Source organism: Somniosus microcephalus, chromosome 17 (assembly GCF_052327205.1).
Source record: "Somniosus microcephalus isolate GS21.2 chromosome 17, FLI_Smic_1.0, whole genome shotgun sequence".
Taxonomy (NCBI): Eukaryota; Metazoa; Chordata; class Chondrichthyes; order Squaliformes; family Somniosidae; genus Somniosus; species Somniosus microcephalus.
Genome location: NC_141003.1, coordinates 66,982,459 through 66,991,028, shown reverse-complemented (window position 1 = coordinate 66,991,028; position 8,570 = coordinate 66,982,459).

Here is an 8,570-nt window from a genome sequence, read left to right as displayed (position 1 = left end):
TGTTCACCTCCCTCCTGTACACCTCTCTCCTGTACACCTCCCTCCTGTACACCTCTCTCCTGTTCACCTCCCTCCTGTGCACCTCTCTCCTGTACACCTCTCTCCTGTTCACCTCCCTCCTGTACACCTCCCTCCTGTACACCTCCCTCCTGTACACCTCTCTCCTGTTCACCTCCCTCCTGTACACCTCTCTCCTGTTCACCTCCCTCCTGTACACCTCTCTCCTGTACACCTCCCTCCTGTTCACCTCTCTCCTGTTCACCTCCCTCCTGTTCACCTCTCTCCTGTTCACCTCCCGCCTGTTCACCTCTTTCCTGTACACCGCCCTCCTGTTCACCTCTCTCCTGTGCACCTCTCTCCTGCGCACCTTCCTCCTGTGCCCCTCTCTCCTGTGCCCTTCCCTCCTGTTCACCTCTCTCCTGTTCACCTCCCTCCTGTTCACCTCTCTCCTGTTCACCTCTCTCCTGTTCACCTCTCTCCTGTTCACTGTTCACCTCTCTCCTGTTCACCTCTCTCCTGTTCACCTCTCTCCTGTTCACCTCTCTCCTGTTCACCTCTGTCCTGTGCACCTCCCTCCTGTACACGTTGCTCCTGTGCAGCTCCCTCCTGTGAACCTCCCTCCTATGCACCTCCCTCCTGTGCACCTCCCTCCTATGCTGCTCTCTCCTGTGCCCCTCTCTCCTGTGCCCCTCTCTAGTGCACTTCTCTCCTGTGCACCTTCCTCCTGTGCCCCTCCCTCCTGTGCACCTCCCTCCTGTGCCCCTCCCTCCTGTGCACCTCCCTCCTGTGCACCTCTCTCTTGTACACCTCCCTCCTGTGCCCCTCCCTCCTGTGCACCTCCCTCCTGTGCACCTCTCTCTTGTACACCTCCCTCCTGTGCCCCTCCCTCCTGTGCACCTCCCTCCTGTGCACCTCTCTCTTGTACACCTCCCTCCTGTGCCCCTCCCTCCTGTGCCCCTCCCTCCTGTGCACCTCCCTCCTGTGCACCTCTCTCTTGTACACCTCCCTCCTGTGAACCTCCCTCCTGTACACCTCCCCCCTGTACACCTCTCTCCTGTGCCCCTCTCTCCTGGGCACCTTCCTCCTGTACACCTCCCTCCTGTACAAAGCTCTCCTGTACACTTCCCTCCTGTGCACCTCCCTCCTGTGCCTCTCTCTCCTGTACACCTCCCTCCTGTGAACCTCCCTCCTGTACACCTCTCTCCTGTACACCTCCCTCCTGTACACCTCCCTCCTGTACACCTCCCCCCTGTGCCCCTCCCTCCTGTGCACCTCTCTCCTGTGCCCCTCTCTCCTGTGCCCCTCTCTCCTGTGCACCTCTCTCCTGTGCACCTCCCTCTGTGCACCTCTCTCCTGTGCACCTCCCTCTGTGCACCTCTCTCCTGTGCCCCTCCCTCCTGTACACCTCCCTCCTGTGCCCCCCTCTCCTTTGCACCTCCCCCCTGAGCCGCTCTCTCCTACGCACCTCTCTCCTGAGCCCCTCTCTCCTGTGCCCCTCCCTCTGTGCACCTCTCTCCTGTGCACCTCTCTCCTGTGCACCTCTCTCCCTTGCACCTCCCCCCTGAGCCCCTCTCTCCTGAGCCCCTCTCCCTCCTGTGCACCTCTCTCCTGTGCCCCTCTCTCCTGAGCCCCTCTCTCCTGTGCCCCTCCCTCTGTGCACCTCTCTCCTGTGCCCCTCCCTCTGTGCATCTCTCTCCTGTGCCCCTCTCTCCTGAGCCCCTCTCTCCTGTGCCCCTCCCTCTGTGCACCTCTCTCCTGTGCCCCTCCCTCTGTGCACCTCTCTCCTGTGCACCTCCCTCCTGTGCCCCCTCTCCTTTGCACCTCCCCCCTGAGCCGCTCTCTCCTACGCCCCTCTCTCCTGTGCACCTCCCTCCTGAGCCCCTCTCTCCTGTGCCCCTCCCTCTGTGCACCTCCCCCCTGTCCCCCTCCCTCTGTGCACCTCTCTCCTGAGCCCCTCTCTCCTGAGCCCCTCTTTCCTGTGCCCCTCCCTCCTGAGCCCCTCTCTCCTGTCCCCCTCCCTCTGTGCCCCTCTCTCCTGAGCCCCTCTCTCCTGTGCCCCTCTCTCCTGAGCCCCTCTCTCCTGTGCCCCTCCCTCCTGAGCCCCTCTCTCCTGTGCCCCTCTCTCCTGTGCCCCTCCCTCCTGAGCCCCTCTCTCCTGTCCCCCTCCCTCTGTGCCCCTCTCTCCTGAGCCCCTCTCTCCTGAGCCCCTCCCTCCTGTGCCCCTCCCTCCTGTGCACCTCCCTCCTTTGCATCTCTCTCCTGTGCCCCTCCCTCCTTTGCACCTCTCTCCTTTGCACCTCTCTGCTGTGCATGTGCTGATCCCACCACAGCATGTCATTGCTGCCGTGGGTGGTGATGGTCTTCCTCTTCTGGTGTGATGTCAAACACATCAAACGTGCCTCCCATCATGATCTTGTCAGTTTGAAAGCTCCAAGGTTTAGAAAAAGCTCTATCCACATAGTTTGCCAGAGGGAACTGAGACACCAACTGCAATAAGTGAACTTTTATTCAGATGGGGCAATGGCAAGTTTAAATACCCACCTGAACTGCAGCTCAATCTCGCCTCCATTTCCCTGGTCAGTTTCTCGAGCCCCAGGAAAGATGGGCTGGGGGCGTTAAATTTCAACCTAAGTTAAATTCAATTTAAATAGACCTCATTAACGTCTCCTAAGAATGTTAAAGGCAGCAATATGTACCCGCCCACCTGCATTAATTAAAGCGTTGACTTCGGCGAGTAGGTTACTCACAGGCACCCTAACGCGCCTCCATTAAACCCGTAAGTGTGCATGTTGGAGCTGGGTTACTGTCGCCATCCCAAAATCAATTATTTTAATTTCCCTTGAATTCTCACCAATGCAGATTTTGAAGGTTGTGAGCACTAAATTGCTCAAAATATGTGAGGGACTGTAGAGGGAGCTATACTCTGTATCTAACCCGTGCTGTTCCTGCTCTGGGAGTGTTTGATGGGGCAGTGTAGAGGGAGCTTTACTCTGTATCTAACCCATGCTGTACCTGCCCTGGGAGTGTTTGATGGGACAGTGTAGAGGGAGCTTTACTCTGTATCTAACCCATGCTGTACCTGCCCTGGGAGTGTTTGATGGGGCAGTGTAGAGGGAGCTTTACTCTGTATCTAACCCATGCTGTACCTGCCCTGGGAGTGTTTGATGGGACAGTGTAGAGGGAGCTTTACTCTGTATCTAACCTGTGCTGTTCCTGCCCTGGGAGTGTTTGATGGGACAGTGTAGAGGGAGCTTTACTCTGTATCTAACCTGTGCTGTTCCTGCCCTGGGAGTGTTTGATGGGACAGTGTAGAGGGAGCTTTACTTTGTATCTAACCCGTGTTGTACCTGCCCTGGGAGTGTTTGATGGGACAGTGTAGAGGGAGCTTTAATCTGTATCTAACCCATGCTGTACCTGCCCTGGGAGTGTTTGATGGGACACTGTAGAGGGAGCTTTACTCTGTATCTAACCCGTGCTGTACCTGCCCTGGGATTGTCTGATGGGACAGTGTAGAGGGAGATTACTCTGTAGCTAACCCGTGCTGTACCTGCCCTGGGAGTGTTTGATGGGACAGTGTAGAGGGAGCTTTACTCTGTATCTAACCCGTGCTGTACCTGCCCTGGGAGTGTTTGATGGGACAGTGTAGAGGGAGCTTTACTCTGTATCTAACCCATGCTGTACTTGCCCTGGGAGTGTTTGATGGGGCAGTGTAGAGGGAGCTTTACTCTGTATCTAACCTGTGCTGTACCTGCCCTGATGAGAAATATAAATATGTGCTGCCAGGTCAATGCTGGTTATTGCAATTCCTGGATTGTTGGCCTCGACAGACCTCCCCCCACCCATGCACCCCCTCCCCAGGGCCGGCCTTAGGGAAAATGGAGCCCTGGGTGAAGTTGTACTTTTGCGTCCTTTCTTTGAGTTTAAGTATGTAGTACTTTTGGCGAAAATTTCAGAAATAAAGCTGTAATCTCAAAAATATATATAATTTAAACAAATAGCAAAATAATTCATAAAAAATATTATAGCTAAGTGACAAATAAATTAAACATTAAATTAAACACTAAACTAATAAATAACAATATCAAATAAAAAACTTTGTGCACCAAGATATTTTGAGCCACATCATTCTCGATAGACAGGTCGGTCAGTGAAGATAGCCTACCGTTTCCCATGGTCGATCACAAATATATTTTTATGAGCTTCAACTTGGCGAAGCTCTGTTCGCTGCCCACCACCGATATGGGCATGGTAACAGGATGCTGGGTGTTATCCATGTGTTTGAGAACTTGCTCTTGAAACTTAGGGGGAAAAATTCAGTTGTTTGCGCCTCCCGTTAGCGCCTTAAGAGGGCGCTAATGGGGCGCAAAGCAACTAGCGCCCAGGCGCGGCAATGTTTGCGCCACTCGTGAAATTAACTAGACATTTTGCGGCAGCGCTAAACACTACCGCCACGATCTCCTGCACCGGCAGATCATGACGTCAGTCGAGTGCGCAATGCCCCAGTAGCGCCCCGGACCGGATATTGAGTGGTGCCCCCTGCCTTACCGCCTGCCGCTAGCAACGACAGGTTGAGGGGAGCGTTATGCTGTCAGAAAGGGACTGGGGGAGCGCTATTTAAAGGTGACCGCTTCCTGCCTTTTTTTGTTGGTGACATTTTTGCACCACACATTCTGAGAGAGAGAGAGAGACTTCTGGAGAGATTCAACGCTGTGTAAAGGGGTTTTGGGTATTGAGCAGCACTATGCAGGTTCATTTTGATTTGCCCTTCCTTGCTTCGCCAGCGCTCTGATGTAGCGCCTCGCTCCTCGGCCTTTGCGCCTTAAGACAGGTGTGAAGCGCCTGATTTAGCGCTCCAATCACCTCCGGGGGCGAGAAAAGCCAAGTTTGCCGTCGGAGGCGATAATTAGCGCCAGGCGCTAAACTTTGCACACGGCCGATAATGGCGCCCCAAAAGGGGCGATACTGAATTTTTCTCCCTTAAAGTTTGCTCTTCTTGAGGAACTCGATAGTCCATTGGAAGCAAACTTTGGAGATAACCAACTTCTTCGCAGAGATTACACCGTTAACGCCAAATCCTCTTTACCACGGTGGCCCCCTGCCAACGGCACCCTGGGAGGTCGCCCACATCGGCCGTCCATAAGGCCGTTCCTGCCCTCCCACCACATCTCCCCCTTTCGACAACGAACAAGGTTTGCAGCCAGAAACTTAAAGTTGTGATTGTGACTTTTTCACAACTGCACACACACAGACCTGCACATGCTCAGTTGTTTCAACTGCCAATGCACAGAATTGACCCAGCCCCTGTAAATAGGCAAATATGGCAGTCGTTCTGTGCCAGCCTCGTCCCATGAAAAACAACGGGGGGTAATTGTAACCAAACCTCCAAACCTGCCCAACGACAAACTGACAGGATTGGATCTCCTGCCCGATTTACATCCGCCCTGTTTTACACCCGTCCCGTTTTACACACGCCCTGTTTTACACCCGTCCCATTTTGCACCCGTCCCATTTTACACCCGCCCTGTTTTACACCCGCCCTGTTTTACACCCGCCCTGTTTTACACCCGTCCTGTTTTACACCCATCCCATTTTACACCCGCCCCGTTTTACACCCGTCCTGTTTTACACCCGCCCTGTTTTACACCCGCCCTGTTTTACACCCGCCCCGTTTTACACCCGTCCTGTTTTACACCCGCCCTGTTTTACACCCGCCCTGTTTTACACACGTCCTATTTTACACCCGTCCCGTTTTACACCCGTCCCGTTTTATACCTGCCCTGTTTTACACCCGTCCTATTTTACACCCGTCCTATTTTACACCTGCCCTGTTTTACACCCATCCTGTTTTACGCCCGCCCTGTTTTACACTCGTCCTGTTTTACACCCGCCCTGTTTTACACCCGCCCTGTTTTAACCCATCCTGTTTTACACCCATCCCATTTTACTTTCCACTAAAGTTAATACAGGTAAATCAGGTGGGCTTGGAATGGGTGGCCGATATGCGGGTTAGGTTTAAAATTACCCAAGATGAATGACCAGATAATCTGTTACTGATGGTGTCACTGTTAGTCAGCACATGGGGAGAACTCTTTTAGTGCCTTGGGACCTTTAACATCCCCTTGGACAGGTGGATGATGCCTCAGATTTATATCTCATCTAAAGGTGTTATAACGTTCCTTATTCTGCGCAGTGAGATCTGAAGGATACAGCTCTCAGGAGCACACTGCATCATTTGGTGTCGTGACTCATATATTCTTCTCTTCAGATCCAGTGTGATCTCTTAATCTACCGACAGCTACTTAAATAAAGTGAGTTGAGTTCATACCCATTACAAGTGGTCTCAGTGCCCCTGGGTTATCTGTGGCTCAGTGGGTAGCACGTTTGCCTCTGAGTCAGACGTTGTGGGTTCGAGTCAGACATTGGGTTCAAGCCCCACTCCAGAGCATTGAGCAAATAATGCAGGCTGACACTCCCAATGCAGTATTGAAGATTACATAGGATTTCATAGGATATACGGCACAAAAATGGCCATTCGGCCCAACCAGTCCATGCCGGTGTTTATGCTCCACAAGAGCCTCCTCCCGTCTTTCCTCATCTAAATCTATCAGCATAACCCTCTATTCCCCTCTCCCTCGTATGCTTGTCCAGTCTCCCCTTAAATGCATCTATACTATTCACTTCAACCACTCCCTGTGGTAGCGAGTTCCACATTCTCACCACTCTTTGGGTAAAGAAGTTTCTTCTGAATTCCCTATTGGATTTCTTGGTGACTATCTTATATTGATGGCCTCTAGTTTTGCTCTTCCCCACAAGTAGAAACATTCTCTCTGTATCCACGCTATCAAAATCTTTCATAATTTTAATTACCTCTAAAAGATCACCCCTCAGCCTTCTTATTTCAAGAGAAAAGAGACCCAGCCTGTTCATTCTTTCCTGATATGTATACCCTCGCATTTCTGGTATCATCCTTGTAAATCTTCTCTGCACCCTCTCCAGAGCCTCTATATCCTTTTTATAATATGGCGATCAGAATTGTATGCAGTACTCTGTATGGTCTAACCAAGGTTCGATACAAGTTTAGTATAACTTCTCTACTTTTCAATTCTATCCCTCTAGAAATAAACCCTAGTGTTTGGTTTGCATTTTTTTTATGGCCTTGTTAACCTGTGTCACAACTTTTAGTGATTTGTGTATTTGTACTCCGAGATCCCTTTGTTCCTCTACCCCACCTAGACTCCCACCCTCAAAGTGATAAGTGACCTCCCTATTCTTCCTACCAAAATGTAATACCTCACATTTATCTGTGCTGAACCTCATTTGCCAATTATATGCCCATTCTGCAAGTTTATTAATGTCCTCCTTTAACTTGTTGCAGTCCTCCTCAGTATTGACTACCACCCACCACCCCCCCCCCCAATTTGGTGTCATCTGCAAATTTAGAAATTGTGTTTTTGATTCCGAGGTCTAAATCGTTAATGTAAATTGTGAACAGCAGTGGTCCCAGCACTGATCCTTGTGGAACACCACTACCCACCTTCTGCTACTGTGAATAGCTACCCTTTACTCCCACTCTCTGCTTTCTGTCCTGAAGCCAGCCAGCAATCCATTCTGCTACTTGTCCCCTGACTCCACATTCTCTGACCTTGTTCATCAGTCTATTATGGGGTACCTTATCGAAGGCCTTTTGAAAGTCCAGATAAATTACATCTACTACATTACCCTTGTCTACTCTCTCAGTTACCTCTTTAAAAAATTCAATAAGGTTGGTCAAGCAAGGCTTTCCCTTTTGAAATCCATGATTGTTCATTATTATATTTTTGGTTTCTAGATGACGGAGAGTGCTGCACAGTCAGAGTTGCCGTCTTTCAGATGAGATGTTAAACCAAAACCCTGTCTGCTCTCTCAGGTTGACGTAAAAGATCCCATGGCACTATTTTGAAGAAGAGGAAGGGGAGTTCTTCCCGGTGACCTGGGGCCAATATTTATCCCACAACCAACATCACTAAAACAGATTACGTGGTCATTATCACATAGCTGTTGTGGGATCTTGCTGTGCATTTGGTGCAGTTTCCACGTTACATCAGTGACTACACTTCAAAAAGTATTTCATTGGTTGTAAAACACTTTGGGACATCCTTAGTTTGTGAAAGGCGCTACCTAAATACAAGTTCGTTCTTTCTTTATAAGGAACTGTATAAATACAAATAAAAACAGAAAATGCTGGAAATACTCAGCAGGTCAGGCAACATCTGTGGAGCGAGAAACAGAGTCAACGTTTCAGGTCGATGACGTTTCATCAGCACTGGAAAAAGTTAGAGATGTAACAGGTTTTAAGCAAGTACAGAGGCTGGGAGAGCAGGCAGTGGAGGAAAGATCAAAAGGGAAGGTCTGTGATAGGGTGGAAGGCAGGAGAGATTAAATGACAAAAGGAATGATGGTGCAAGGCGAAAGGAGATGTTGATGGGACAAGTAAAGAAACAAAAGATGGGTCTAGATGAGGTGTAAATGGGAATGGCAGAATCACCAGCAACAGCTGCCAGTGGAAAAAATAGGGGCAGAGGTTATGATCT